The following is a 16,465-nucleotide window of genomic DNA, read 5'->3' as shown; positions in this document are numbered from 1 at the left end:
AAATGCATTATATGAGGGAAATTGCTTTGCAAACATGTATATAAGGCAATTAGGAGAATTTTTCACTACAATATTTATTCTTTGAGCGGCAACCTTCCTCTTCCCCCCCCCTGTACAAATTTGAAATCAGATTGCCATATGATGTCACCTCTGGGCGTACAAAGCTCATTCAGTGATTCTCTGAATTATGATTTAAACATACGTTATGTGACCTCAGAACCCCTTGAAAGGCTACTTAGATGTTAGGAATTACTTTTTTTTCTGATTACCATAGGCTCCATCAAATGATACATTGTTGTCATCAGTAGATTTTTGAATGGTCATGCTATATTATAATGTAGGATTGCAATGGTGTTTTTTGTGGAGATGCTGTTTGGTTAGACATCTGGTTCATGTTGCCATGGATTCCTACAACCTGGGGCAAACAAGCAAGTTATGGCTTGCTTGCTTAATTAATCTAATGGACAGCAGAATTTGTATTGTTACATTTTTTGCTCAAGGATTGAGGTACTGGGTTGCTAGAAAGCGAGAACATTAGTGCCATAGGTAGAGAGGATCAGTGATGTTTTCCTGCATGTCAGGCATTTATGGGCTATATGCAGTGTTCTCTGTCTGCTAGCGCAAGGGTGAGTTTCAGTGTTGTGCAACAGCAGAATCTACAGTTGCACAACAGACTGCACAATCTATCATGCAGCAAAGTTACCAGCAACCTGCTTACACAGTGTCTTCGGCCACCACATTTCACCAGTGGAGCAAGTATATCACTAAGTGACTTTACCTTAGCACTACATTGTAAACAGCCCACTGCTTCCTATAGCTAGGGTTGCCATTTAAGGAAGGCAGATGACCAGTAACACCCTCCTATGTTTCAGATCAGTTGTGATAATTCCTCAGAAGTATTGATATCTTTGGGCATTATGACATATAAAAAAGTAACAACTAATGTTTTTAAAAGCATTTTATTTTTTGTAGTTTAATCATGCACAGATGTTTAAACCTTGCTCTAGATGTGAGTTTCTACCTGATTAAAATGTCTCTCCTGTCCCACCTCACCACCACCTTACTTAACTTGGTGTTTAACTTGGATTAAGTGCTACTGGCAATATTCTGCAGGAATTCATTAATAGCTGCCGAATTTAGGATTTGCATTGTAACTGGAACCACAAAATCATGATTCTGTTCCCTGTAGGGAGAGGTGGATGAATGCATTCAAATCCAGTCCAGTTCTGTAGGGAGACAAGGAAGAAGTCAATGCCATCCCCTATTTGCGAGGACTTTAAAGGGAAAATCCACACGGAAACACAAAAGTAAACATCAATCAATCAATTACATGCACATACAAGCTGGTCCAAGGGCTGTGTTCTGGAAAAAAGCTATTTCTTGCCTTCTGAAAAGTTCAAAAGCAGGCCACAGGCCACAGGCCCATGATGGCATTGATCATCCAGCCCAAAGCCCAGAACAGTTAGTGCATGGGGTTCCTTGCACATTCAGAGTACAATACAGCAGGGGTTCCCAACATGTAATCTATGAACTTCATTCAGGTGGTCCATGGCAGTCACTCTGCAGAGCAGCAGATCTACATGTGTGTGAAGAACTGCAGGCACAGTGGCTGCTCCATCATTCTTAGAACCTGGAGGTCTGCCCAGAAGGGACAGACCAGAAGTGATGAGGGAGGAGACTCTGCCTTCCTCAGAGGACTAAAGCAAGGTGGGAGGAGGTCCTTAGCAGGGAAAAGAGATTGAGGAGGCACTTGCAAGGAGCAGAGAGTCAATGTATGGAACTGAAGGAATTCCATATCATTTTTTGAAAATACATTAGCATCCAGTGCAGCGCATTCCAATTTTCAAGTGGTCCAGAGAAAACCTTTTTTGGGAACTACAGGAATACAGCAAGTCCCCAGGAGTGCTGGTGCTAGATGACTCTCCATTGCTTTCAGGGGGGATTGCATGGGGAAAAAATGGCCACTCCAAACTGACCCCCACTTTCCATTAACAAAATAGCTTAAATAGTAAACATCAAATAACTCCATGTATTATTGCACCTGGACTCACCAAAAATGTTGAGGCAGACACAGTGTATGGGCTATAGGCCACATTTTAAATAGTAAATACTGAAGAATGCCATGTATTATTCTGTTGAGCCTACAATAATTTCCCAACTTGTCCATCTTGTTGTCCCCACAATGTCCTCTGTGTGTTTAAGGAGTTCATCTTGGTCTTCTAACTTTTAGTCTGTGTGTGTATTTATAAATCTGGATGAATGTGAGATACAGGATACAAACTGTATTAGCAAAGCTGATTTCTCTTGTTACTTGTTCAAAAGGCTGCACTGTATGGCACAAATGAATCATAAGTGTCCATTGTTCAGAGTTCAGGATAAAGAGTTCAGAATCAAAGCTTTGCTTTAATGTATCCTCACTGTACTCTCTCTTTCTGTGAGACCATTTCTATCTCTTCATATATATAGACACGGGGGGGGGAGAATAAAAATGATATTCAAAGTTGTTTAAGCAGAAGCTCTAGTGAATCCCCCAGCTTTCTAAGTGCAGGTTAAGTTGTTCTGAAAGCTTCAGAAACTGATAGGTTGTTCATAGCTAGCATTTTTTTAGCAAAAAAAAAAAATGTAGCCAAAGACAGTCAACAAAGTAACAGGTTATTAGGACGGGCCCTGTAACTTTTGACCACCATCACCTGTTCGAAAGTTCATTCAAAAATATGCAAAGGGATCCGTGTAAGATCTACATTGAGACTAGTTCTATTTAATGGTCATGAATGATGTGGAGTCAGAGGTGATCAGTGAGGTAGAAAGAGAAGTTTGCAAATGATATCAAATTATCCATGATGTCCAAAAACAAAAACAAGTCGAGTGGAACGTTTTTCTGAAGAACCATAGCTGAATGGTAGAGGACATGCTTTGCATGCAGAAGGTCCTGTGGTCAATTACTGGCATGACTCCAGTGGACTGGAGAGCTACTCAGATACCTACATTGTTTGGCCCTGATAGTATCTGTGACTATCCGGGAAAGAAATATTGGGTTTGTGCTAGATGGTGATGATAATGACGATTTATTGAATTTATACTCCACCCTTACTCTAGAAAAAAAGAAAAGAATACTAAAAACAGCAAAAACATTCCAGAATGCAATTACAATTAAAAAAGTATTCTGAAGTACAGTTAAAATATACATTAAAATATATGATAAACAAACCCATTAAAACAGGATAACCATTAAAACAGTTAAAAATAGTTAAAAACAACAATCAGAGCAGGAGATCAGAGTCAGAAGATCAGGGAAATGCTTGTCCAAATAAGTGTGTCTGCAAGAGCCAGTGGTATGCCAGTACTGATGGGGCCTCCCACTTCAGCAGGGGGAGCATTCCATAGCAGTGTTGCCACCTGTGACAAAGCCCATCTCAGTGTTACTACAAGCTGATAATCATCAGGCCGCAACGAAACCTTTCTTGATCTTAAGCATGCTTACTTAGAACAAAACCCCACTGAGTTTAAGTGACTTCCTTAGCAGTAAGTGTGCAGAAGATTGCAGTTTTGTTGTACTATTCTTCATAGACAGGATGTAGACATATGAAATTGCCTTACTGAGTCAGACCATTTGCCCATCTAGCTCCGTATCATCTACACTGACTGGCAGTGGGTTTCAGATAAGCGTTTCCCCCCAACTCCCAGCAGTACCTGCTGATGCCAAGGATTGAACCTGGGGTCTGTTACAGCCTTATCTGATGAACTAAGGTCTTGACTGTGAAAGCGCATGCTCAGTTTAAGGTGCCCCAGGGTCCTTTGTTGCTTTTTGCTATCAAAGAATGGGGTTATAAAACCATACTCAAAATAAGGTAATTCCATGTTTTTCAGGGCTGTTGTTCATTTGAGATATTGAGGGTGGAAGACACTGGTTCAGAAGATACTCTGGTGTTAGAACATTTGCCCAAATGTATGTCAGCAAGTGCACTGTGCCCAACATTGCTTCTTTCGCTCTGTTTTGTTTTATTCTTCATTTTATCATTTCATAGCTCCAAGGCATTTCCACTCTAGAACAGCCCTGCATTTGGTTTCTTTTAGGCATCATAGCTGAGTGTAGCGAACGGACTGTAAAACCTTTCTTATCAATGGAGTACAACAAGCTCGTGCAATCATCCTTTCAATTATCTCCTTCATCTCAAGTGTCACCAGCTAAGTGCTGGCATAGTATTCTTTGAACATTTCAGATATTGTTACTTGCTATCTTTTTTTTTTCCCCTTTCCTGTAATTGTATGTGTATTGGATAAAGATAATGAGGATAGCTCAGGTTTTACCCTTGTTATCTTCAGACACAACTCTGCTTGATTTGCTCAGTAGATTCATTTTATACCATTTCCCCATACTTGATCACTTATTGGAGGAAGGGATATAAAGAAAGATTCCACTAAATCACAGGGGGCTGTGTCCAATGCTAGTGCTACACAGAGTAGACCCATTGAAATTAATGGCCAATGGGTCTACTCTTGAGTGGGACTAGCATTGGCTACAACACCATGTGATTCTTTTGCTGGAGTATGGATTGAAAACCAATAACATCTCTCTTGCCTAGTATTCACTTGCGTTAGAGTCATTTGTGTAACCACATGTCTTGACAAACTACCCAGCCTTGATCATTCAGACTGCAGGCAGTAATCACATATCTGATCCCACAACAAAGAAGAACCTCCCCTGCACATGGAAGCAGTATGTTTGGGACAAGTTTTCTGGGTCAACCTTTTCCATTGGCACTAATTTTCTGTCTGCTGGGGAGATTCCGAAGCTGAAACCTAAAGTGGTCCAGTTGTGCAAAGCTGCACTGCATGTATGGATCAGCTGAAAGGAAGCCACACAGTAGCATCTCTAAAGTTTATCCCTGTGCTATCTCTAATCATATGGTAGAAGGTGGTCATAATGTACCAGCTCAGATATCCTTGGACAGATAGTAGTGCACTAAAAGTATCAGTGGTCCCAAACTTCTGGTGCGTAAGGGGAAAGTTTATATTTGGGGCTTTTTAGTTTAGAAGAAAAGTGAGTAAGGGAAGGCCATGATAGAGAAATATGAAATTATTGGTTGCATTCAAACTGGTCCTACTCAGAGTAGACCCATTGAAGTTAATAGATAAGACAAACTAATGAAGAAGGAAAGAAGAGAGAATTTTCACATCAGTCAGTTCAGTACTATAATGTATGCATTATCAACTGAATCTGTAGAAAATGGGATGCATGCAAAACATGGCATAGATAGATTGACTTGTCCGTCCCTAAATTCATGCCACCATGTTCATAGAAAAGAAGAAGGCTGAAATGGACATGAAGATATATCTACAAAAATGTATCTATGTGTTTCTGTTCTGTATGCTCTGGTAACCTTTAGGTTGGACTACTGCAATGCGTTACATGTGGGGCACCTTTGAAGCCTGTTTGGAAATTGCAGCTGCTGCAGAATTCAGCAGGCAGATAGCTGACTGGGGCAGGATGGTCTTAGCATATAACACAGATTCTGGCACTACTGCACTGGCTACCAGTTAGTTTCTGGGCTTAGTTCAAAGTGCTGGTTTTGAACTATAAAACCTTATGCGGCTCAGAGCCCCAATACTCAAGGACTGCCTCTCCCCCCATGAACCGATCTACTCTGTGATCATCATCAGAGGCCCTTCTTCATGTGCTCCCTCCACGAGAGGTCCAGAGGGTGGCAACATGAGAACAGGCCTTTTCAGTGGTGGCCCCCTGCTTGGGGAATGCTTTTGTTAGGGAGGTGAGCCTGGCACTATCTTTATCTATTTTTAGGTGCCAGGCAAAGACTTTCCTCTTTACTCAGGCTTTTGACCCTTTTTGAAAGGTTTTGGGTATTTGTGGCCTCTTTTAGTAGGACAGGATCAGTAAGATTAGTGTTGATGGGTGTTCAGGTTTTTATTGATTGTGTTTGTTTTAATTGGTATTAATGTAAGTTGCTTTAGGTCACTTTTGTGAAGACAGCAACTAACAACAACAACAATTATAATGCAAGCCTGAAGATAGTAGTATCCATGTATATTCCACCTAGGGATGGAAAGATCTGTCAATTTTGGTTCTTTCAGCTTTTCATTTTTCCAATCTTCCATTTCTGCAGCAATCTGTGATCTTTTTTTTTAAAAAAAATCCACATGAAAATTCACCAGCATTTTAATGAGAATTTCTCCTAATAAACATATTTTTACACGCAGCTTTAACTAACGCACACATTTTTGCAAGCCATTTCTTGTCATATAATGCACATTATTTTCACTCATATGTTCATTTTTATGCATGCTTTCCCCTTATAGATGGATTTTTGTAAACATTGGTTGGCAAACTGCATCACAAAATTCAAATAAGTGCAAATTTTGAAGGATGGCTATGGTTTGGTTCTCCTATAGTTTTGGAAAGTGTGGATTTGATAGATTCAGCTTGAAATGTGAACTGAATCGAAATTCTCAGCCATCCCTAATCCCACCCCACACATCATCCTTTTTTCAGATCCACACCTCCTGATTATAGTGCACCATAAGTGAGACTCTTGTGCTTGCTTGCCTGATTTGGGGAATAATTTAGCAAAACAATCCAGATGGCTCAGCCATGTTCTTTGTTAAAAAGATTTATGAAGTGCTGCATCACTCATAAGTCAGCTCTGAGAATAGTGATAAGCTTCCTATTCTAAATGGCCTGTGTACAAGCTTGGCTCACGGGTTCTTCCCGCGCACACTCGGTGCTTTCAAAAGTCATGTAGATTCAGTGCATCCCTATTACATGCAACACAGTTCTTCATACAATGCAAAGTTAACTTGAAGAATTCACTAACCTAAGCTATGGTGATGGCTGTTTAGAGCAGAAACAAATGGCCAAAACACTAGCATGTTGCTGGAATGTTTCATTTTGGACTGCAGGCGAAAGAATTTATGTTTGAATGTTTCCCCCATTTTTTTAAAAAAATCCTGTTCCTACAAAATAACTATGTTGGGGGACATGGTTTTTAGCTTAACCTTCCCTGAGACATATTCATTTTTGTAAACTCATGCATTTATTTTTACATATGGGGGGAGAAGCGTGAAACTAGCCTTGTGCCTACTCTGGCAGCTCCAGCTGGTACAAAATCCTGCAGATAGACTGTCGATGGGGACAGACTACAGTGAGCACCTAACTTCGATGTTTTAAAGCTTGCACTGGCTGCCAATATGTTATCAGGCCATTGTATTAATTTACAAGGCCTTTAACAACTTGGGTCTAGGATATCTTAAAGCCCGCCTGATCCCATATATCCCTGCCTGATAACTGAGATCTTTGGCGGAGTCTCTGTTGGAGGACCCCCATGGTTCAGATGCATGGCTTGTAAACACTAGAGAATGTGCATACTGTGGGCTCAAGCCTGTAGAATTCCCTCCCAACTAAGATTAGACAGGTACCCTGCTTCAGGTGCATGACTAAGATGTCTCAGCAGGCATTTTGAGGTACTGTTTGGTTTTATGATGATTTCATTGTTTTATTTATTTTATGTATGCCCTGTTGTTATGTATGCTGCTTAGAAATTGAAATGATTAAGCAGTACATAAATGTTTTAAATAAAATATAATAATGAGCACACACAAACCTCTTCATTTTGAAATTATACATATTAGGAAAAGCTGCAGCATACGACTACCTGGTATAACATTTGGACAAATTTGTGGATGACAGCCAACATAACAGAAATGGAATATCCATGTTCAGAGGCAGTAGGTGATAAGGTATAGGGGGACACCATCACATTTAGGCATGCTTATGTGCTTTCCAGAGACATTTGGGTGGCTCCTATTGGAATGTGCCAGACAAAAACTTTTATCCCTGTTTCAGATCAGGTTCTGGCTTGGGCTGCAGATTCACTAGTTGCTTCAAAAGCAGGCAGGCTGTTTTTTCTGGCTGCATTTTGAAATGACTCTGCCCATGGCTGGCCATATCTCCCTTCCCCACTGCTGATTAGGACCGCCCACAGCAAAGCATTGGGCCAATCATTGTATCTGCCTGAGCCTACAGCTAAGCCTCTTCATTTGATACACTTGGAGTGGCAATGATGTTGATAGCCAATCGGTTTTGAAGTCAGTGTAAAGCTGACTTCAAGGTAAAATGTGCTAGAGTGTTGACTTCCTAGGTTTTGGAGTAAAAGCGAGCACTGGGGGACTGGAGAAGACCTGCCTTGGGAGTGAGTACTTGAGCATCTGGGTGCTTGCTTGCATGCTCCCCTGGGTTGCTGTCTCTTGAGACAGTTGAGGTCCCTGGTAAGTGCTGTAAGGACTGGGACCCCTACCTGACCCTGAATCCAGGGAGAGGCTGCAGTCAATCTTGCAGCCTCTTGCAGCAGCTCCTGGCTTGGTCAGGGGGCATAGAAGCCCGGCAGCCCTTTGAGACCTTGGGAACAGCTGCAGCACTGGGGGACTGGAAAAGACCTGGCAGTGAGTACTTGAGCATCTGGGTGCTTCTCACTTGTTCCTCTGGGTTGCTGGCTGAAGTCTCAGGTAAGTGCTTCAAGGACTGGGACTGCCTGCCTGACCTTGACACCTATTCCAGAGAGAGGCTGAAGTCAAACTTGCAGCTTCTTGCATAACCTTCTGGCTGGGTCAGGGGGCATAAAAGTCTTGCAGCCATTGGGCCACTTCCTTGTGAAGTTTAGAGTCACAGCTCCAGTTCTTCCCTGAACGGGTGATGGACAGATTAAAATGGTCCAGCCCCCAGAGACTAATGGAATCCACTGGATTCCTGAACACCCTGGGGGAGATTCCAGTAGGCAGAGCAGGTGACCCTGTTGAAGCTCATGTTACACTGTGGAACAACAAGAAGCATTGGCTCTTAACACTGTTCTCCCTGAATGCCCTCTCCAGCATTGTGGAGCCTGGTTTGTACACCAGTGAACTAAGGACAATGAAACAGGGTGGACACTGGCTAGAGTCAAGTGGTAAAAGACTTGCTGTGAGGCTGATTAGACATGAGTAAAACATCATAACTGTGCCTACTGTGTGGCGGTGAGAGCAGCAAAGAAAGCCCACTTCTCTGCCTCCATCACATCCTCAAAGAGCTGTCCAGTGGTGCTTTTTTGTATTATCAGGGGTCTGTTAACATCAGCTCCAGGAAATGGAGTTTTAGACCCTTTGGAAGCTCACAGTTAATTGTTCACAAGGCGCTTTGAGGGTAAAGTTGCTCATCTTCATAGCAATTTTGATGCCCCATCTACATCTACTGTAGTCCCCAGTGAGATGTCTGGTGCAACGTCTGCCACAACTTCTTGGGATCAGTTTGAGTTGATGCAGCCTAATGACATGAAAAAGGTGCTTGCGATGATGTGGTCAGCAATGTGCCTTCTTCACCTTTGTCCTTCTTAGCTTATTAAAGCTTGCTGAGGGGGAGTGCGACCCTATTATTCTTATTTGATCTCTCAGCGGCTTTTGATATCATTGATCATAGTATCCTTCTGAGCAAATTGGTGAGATGGATATCGACATTGTATTACAGTGGTTCTAATCCTTTAGGGTCATTTAAAGAGAATAGCATTGAGTCTTTTGGCCCCCTGGCAGTTGTGTTATGGGATGTCACAGGGTACCATCTTGTCCCCCATGCTGTTTAACATCTATATGAAGCCCTTGGGAGTAGTCATCAGGAGATTTGGGGCAAAGTGTCAGCAGTACACTGGGGTAGCCTGACTACTGTTTTCCATGCACTGGTAACCTCCAGTGCAGCTGCCCTTCAAGTTGGTCTGGAAGCTGCAGCTGGTACAAAATGCAGCAGCATGACTGCTCACTGGGGCAGGGTATCACCAACATGTCACCCCATTACTGAAAGAGTTGCACTGGATGCCCATTAGCTATCGGGCCAAGTTCAAGGTTCTAGTTCTGGTGTACAAATCCTATGCAACTTGGGAACAGGATACCTGAAAGATTGTCTTATCCTTGATCACTGTACTCTGCAGGTGAAGGTCTCCTGCACATACCATCTTATCAGGAGGTCCGTTCTGCACAACATAGGAAGTAGACCTTTAGTGTAGTGGCACCTACCCTTTGGAATTTCCTCCCCTTAAATATTAGACAGGCGCCACCTCTCTTATTATTTTGGCCTCTTTCAAGAAGCTTTTTAAGTAAAGACCTTATCCCAGTCTGCATCTGTGTTGGAATTGCTTTTTTAAATGTTTGTAAAGATGTATTGTTGTTATGTTTTTACAGATTTTTTAAAATATGTTTTGTTTTAATATGTTTTGAAATCTTATGTTTTAAAGATGTTTTAGGATGCTTTTGGTGTTTTGTTTGCAGTCCTGGGCTTCTTCTGAGAGGAAGGGCAGGATATAAATTTAATAAATAAATAAATAATACTAGTGTGTGCCCTTGGTGTTCAGAAAACGAATGTGGAGATGCACTGAAGTCAGCACAACCACCAGTGTGTCTGTACCCTTGGTTGGTACCAGGATAGAAGGCTGCCTTGGAAATTCATGCACACTGATCAGAGCTCTTTGGGATAGAAGAGGATGTAAACATGACTAAAACCTAAATACTTCTGCACTGTTGATCATAGTTGTCTGGAGTCTTATTGTGGGAACAGTTGCTTGAAATACCTGTTGTTGTTTTTTAAGTTGTGTGGGTGTGTTGTCTCTGTGCAATGCCTCTTTTATTTTGCATTTCTGTGAATGTTTCTTCCTGTCTTTTTGGAATCTGCAGCTCCTTGAGAATAAAATGCAGAGCAAATCAGTTAAGCATAGTGGCAAGATGGAGCATTTGTATACTTTGCTTTTTTTTCATGGAGATTTGATCCCTCGGGGGGGGGGGAAATCTGCTTAAGGAGGGTTACAACTACTTTGCTACGGACTCTAATTATGAAAAGGTACTGCTGGTAAATAGTGTTAGGTGAAAAGATTACACAAAGGGAAAAGGGGCAGGCAAAGCCTCAAGTATCTATGCCTCAAGAAGAGCAAGCTGGAAAGGAGCAGTTGGTCTTACAGATTTCATATGAAGCCCATGGCAAAGCTGCTTTAAGCAGCTTTTGAGAAAGGGATGGATGTGCCAGTCCTCAGTCTTGGATCTTTGTGGAAATGGGTTCCCCAGAAAGAAAGGGACACAGGCCAGAGAAAAGGTTCTGTCTCTGTTGCCCAGGGCTTATGAAAGTAACGGTTAAAAATGAAGTGAGTGTCTGTTTCTCTTATTCAGTTCTTATGTGCTACTTCAGCAAACATGAGGCTGAATTTTTCTGTAACCAAGTTTAATTATTTGTTGTGTTGTAGCTATTATACAAAAACACATAAGGGTTGTTCCTTTGCTGTGGGTGGTACAAGGAAGCCAACAACCGTACATGTGGTGCAGAGACAATTTAATGCCCATCATAACAAAGGAATCAATCTCGGGAAAGATTTCTTTTGAGATAGTGCTGGCTTTGGTTATAGATTTTTGTATTCGATATGAGAGCATTTTTGTGATGACAGCTTATTGACATATCCACTGTAAGTCCAATAAAGTGGGGATCTGCAAAACTGCAACACTTAAAATCAGGCTGTGTGCACACACACTACGGATCAACCTAATTTCAGCACAGCAAACAAAACAAAAGCTGTATATGACTTCTTAGCCTTTGTGCACATCTGCATTATTATAAATGCTAATATAATTCTGCAATGATAAATAATTAAACAATTATGGTCATGAATCAATAAGTTTAGCACATTTTTTTCATCAGCAAATTGTACTGTATAAACAAGAAAAATAAATTACCAAGTCTAATTTTTTTTCTGGAGAAAAATTCTAAGCATTTTATATCTTATAATTAAAAAAAAGTATTAGGATTCAATGTCAGATGCTTAGAACTTTAAAATCCACCCCCCTCCAGTTTTAATCAAACACCATTAAGTTGTCATGTTTTATGTTTTTGAATCTGATTAACATTTTGAGGTCCGACTTCTGTAATCATCTTTGTATCCCTCTATTAAAATCCTTTCCAAGCTCATATCTTCTGTAAACACAATTTATTGACCTCATTGTATGTTAAAATAGGAATAATATGTTATTTATATCTAAAGCTGGCATTTTACCTGTTTTTACAAAGCAGTTGGGAATAAAAGAAAGTACAGAGGATGCTGGAGAAGTGTATGGTTTCAAATACTGACCCATCTAACCACATTGGAAACTGCTTCATGGTGGTTAGGCATTGACACATCTGTCAGTTTCAGTTTCTGTCTTTCTCATTTTTTTCAGAGGTTCAGTTCTCCACATTTCTACGCCAGTTTGTGAATTTTTGTTAAAAGTCCTGATGAAAATTCAGCAGCATTTTAGTGTTAACTTCTTCTACTGTACACATTTCTATATGCAATTTTGCCTAATTTTAAAATTGTTGTAACCTGCCCTGGGACTTTGAGTGAAGAGTGGGTAGGAAATGATGATGATGATGATGATACCCACATGTTTGGAAGGTAGTTTCCCCATATATAATGCATTTATGCATGTTATTTTCACTAATATATGCATTTATATGCAGACTTTAGTATATGCCTTTTTATACCTATTACCTAGCTGGAGAAGTGCATTGCAAAATTCGGATAAGTGTGAATTTCAAAGGATAGATGTGTTTTGGATCACATCTCATTTTGGAAAATGCAGATTCACTTATAAATGCAAACTGAATTGAATTCCTCCGCCATCCCTAATGATGGAACAGTTCCTCATTGTGTGTGTGTGTGTGTGTGTATAAATATCTAAACTGCATGGATGGGGCATGAATTTTCCCCATGCAATCATTGATTTCCCTCCTTGCTGGGTGACAGATATGAAAGAGCCATGCAAATGACTCTACCATGTGGTTCTGATATTCACACACATCTGTGTGAATGGGATCTGTGTGTCATTGAACCTTGAGAATCCACAAAAGCTTATTAAATTTTACTCAAACTGCTTAATATGGGGAAAGAGAGAGTGGGGAGATGTTTTGGAAATACTTTGCTAAGTCTTATGGACTTTGTGATGAAGACATTAAACCCAATCTACAGCTGGCATCCATGTATCAGCATAAAAATCTGGAGCTACTGTTACCTAGTTAAGAGACCTTGCCAACCAGATCTGGGTTCTCTTGGAGGATACAGATTTTCTAGATCCATTTCAGTCGGGATTCATGCCTCGTTTTGGTATGGAAGCTGCCTTGGTTTCCCTGTACTATGATCTGTGTTGGAAGAGAGACAGGGGGAATGTGATTCTGTTGATCTTCCTTGACAGCAGCTTTCTATACCATCCACCATAGTATCCTTCTGGGGAACTGTCTGAGATGGGTAATGGGGGTACCACATTGCAGTTGTCCCATTCCTGCTTGGATGACTAACTCCAGAAGCTGGTTCCTGGGCAGCATTGCTTGGCTCCATGGGTTCCCCAGTTGGGAGTCCCACAATGGTCAGTTCTGTCTCCCATACTGTTTAACATCTACATGAAACTGCTGAGTGGGGTCACACGGAGTTGGAGTGTGTTGTTGTCAGTATGCTGATGACATGAAGCTCTATTTCTCTTTTTCATCTTCTGCAGATGAGGCAGTGGATATGCTGCATTAGTGCTTGGTTGTGATAATGTACTGGACGAGGGCCAATAAACTGAAGCTTAATGCAGAAGATACTGAGAATCTGTTGGTGGGTGGTTCCTCTGACTGGCTGAGTGGTGTGCAACCTGTTTTACATGGGGTTAAACTCCCTCTGAAGGAGCAGGTTCAGAATTTGAAGGTTTTTTTGAACCCACTGCTGTCACTTGAGAACAGGTGACCTCGGTGGTGTGAAGTGCCTTCCATCAGCATAGGCTGGTGGCCCAACTACTACCCTATCTGGATAGGGATAATCTGTCTACAATTAGCCATGCTCTAGTAAACGTGGTGTTGGATTATTGCAGTGAGCTTTCCATGGGGCTGCCTTTGAAAATGGTTTAGAAGCTTCAATTAGTGTAGAATGAAACTGCCTGACTGTTGATGGGTTCAGGGTGAGTAGATCATATAACATCAATTCTGTTCCAATTCCACTGGCTGCCTATATACTAAGCCCAGTTCAAAATGCTGGTTTTGACCTTTAAAGCTCTTTATGGCTTAGGACCCCAATATCTTCCGGAACGCTTCTCCTGATATGAACCTACCCAGTCTCTTAGATCTTTGTCTGAGGCCTTTCTCAGCCACCACTAAGGGAGGCTCAGAGGGTGGTGAAAGTTGTGGCTCCATACCTGTGGAATGTGCTCCCCACTGGGGTCTGCCTGGTGCCTTCATTCACATATTTTCGGTGCCTGGTAAAGTCTTACTCCCCCCCCCAGGCTTTTGATATACTGAGTTGATATTGCTTGCTATTAGAGTGCTGCCAATGTGTCCTATGGCTGTTGGGGGATTGTTGTTGTTTGTTTTGTTTTCATGGTATAATACAAACTTTCTCAATCTTGGGTCCCCAGATGCCCCAGCCAGCATGGCCAATGGTTGGGAATTATGGGAACTGTAGTCTAGCAAAGTCTGGAGACCCAAAGGTTGGGAAAGATTGGTATAATATATTTATTTGTGTTTTTAATAGCATTGTAACTCACTTGGAGACCTTCAGGTAACAAGCAACTAACAAATATTATCCATTTAATATGTTTTTAATAATGTTTTTAACCCTTTTTTAAAGTAGTTTTTTTTAAAAAATGTTTTTAATGCCGTTTTGTTTTAATGTATTTTAAGATTGTTTTTATGATGTTTTAAAGTGTTTTTAGTGCTTTGTTTGCCACCCCCTGAGCTCCTGCTGGGAGGAAGGGTGGGATACAAATAAAATAAATAAATAAATAAATAAATAATTTTACAAGCGTTGTAAGTGAAGATGTTTATCCCAGTCTGTATCTGTATTAGTTTTGAAATTGTTTTTCTATGTGAAATTGTTTAAATTGTTTTTATATATGAAATTGTCTTTGTGTGTGCGTGTGTGTATAATGTTTTGTTTTTATTGTTGATTTTTAATTGATAAATTGCTTCAATAAATCTCATACAGGATGCAACTCATAAATGGAATGAAATAATGAATGAAAGAATAATATACACATTTTTGTTCTTAATTTTTGGTTGGAGAACTGTATTACAAAATTTGGACAAGTGTGAATATGTGTCTCAGTTCACACATTGTTTCAGAAAGTGTTAATCAGGTGTGTTTGCACAGAAGTGTGAACCAAAATGAATTTCTTCCCACCCTTACTATCAAGGCCTTATACTCACCAAGGGAGCACAACAGATATCGTTTAAGTGTCTTTCCATTCTGCAGATGAATAACTGAGGTTATCAAGTCCACACCATTTGTGCATGACATAGGTGAAGCTTGAACAGAGATGCGAATCCATCACTCTGTTGACTGGACTCCACTCTCTTAATAATGTAAGGTAAAATTAGGATGTGTCATCTTTATTTGAGATATGAATCAATATAGTTTCTCCTTGGCAAGGTTTGGTTGGATGGTTGTTGATTTTTTTTCTCAGGCAAATGACCAAGGCATTAGCAATCCCAAGAGCTGCCAAACCCAAACATGTGTTCAGTCTTCACATTAATTGGGAATTGTGACATTGAGATGCAAAACACTGCAGGAAAAAGGATGGATGTCTTTTTAAGACAAGGTTTTCAATGTTGAGTTTCTTTCCTGGACATTTTTTTCTTAATGTTATTTGTTATTTAGTTTAATTTTTGTAAATTGTATTGCTTTCATTGATGTATTTTATACTTGTGCTCATTTTTCTTTGTAAGCCGCCTTGAGGGCCTTTGGCCAAAAGGCAGGGTATAAATAATAATAATAATAGCAATAGTAATAGTAATAGTAATAGTAATAGTAGTAGTAGTAGTAGTAGTAGTAGTAATAATAATAATAATAATAATAATAATAATACAACCTACAGCAGAAGATCAGTAATGGCAGACAAGCAGTTGTTTGACAGCTTGTTTGCTGTTACCAGCCATCTCTTTGAGGAAGAGTTGATAAGTTTTTGTGGAACCTCCAAGGCTCAATGAAACATATATCCCATTCATTCGTATGAACATAAAAATCAGGATGTCAGGGACAGCTAGTGGCATGGATCTCTCCTTATTGTCATCCAATGAGAACAGAAGGCAGCAGTTGTGTGGGGAGGATCCATGAGATTTGACCTTCACATGAAGGTCTGATGTTCACACACATACATACATGCCATACACTTATATACCGAGAGGTTTTGTACCACAGCTAGTATGTGGATGGAGCCTGTATTGACACCATAGATTTTTCCAGCACCCTCTGCTTTTTATGCTGTTCTCAGTTTGCTTTTTTATGGCTAGTAGGAAGAAAATCACATATGGGTTGAAGGGGGTGGCTTAAAGAACTTCACTGTTCCTTTCCACTGTTGCATCTGCTTCTTTTCTTCAAGTCTCTCCCCCTCCATGCACACACACTTTGTAACACTCTATTTCAATTCAGTGTCTTTCCCTTTCATACCAATG

Source organism: Rhineura floridana, chromosome 13, assembly GCF_030035675.1.
Source record: "Rhineura floridana isolate rRhiFlo1 chromosome 13, rRhiFlo1.hap2, whole genome shotgun sequence".
Classification (NCBI taxonomy): Eukaryota; Metazoa; Chordata; class Lepidosauria; order Squamata; family Rhineuridae; genus Rhineura; species Rhineura floridana.
This window is presented reverse-complemented; position numbering follows the sequence as displayed.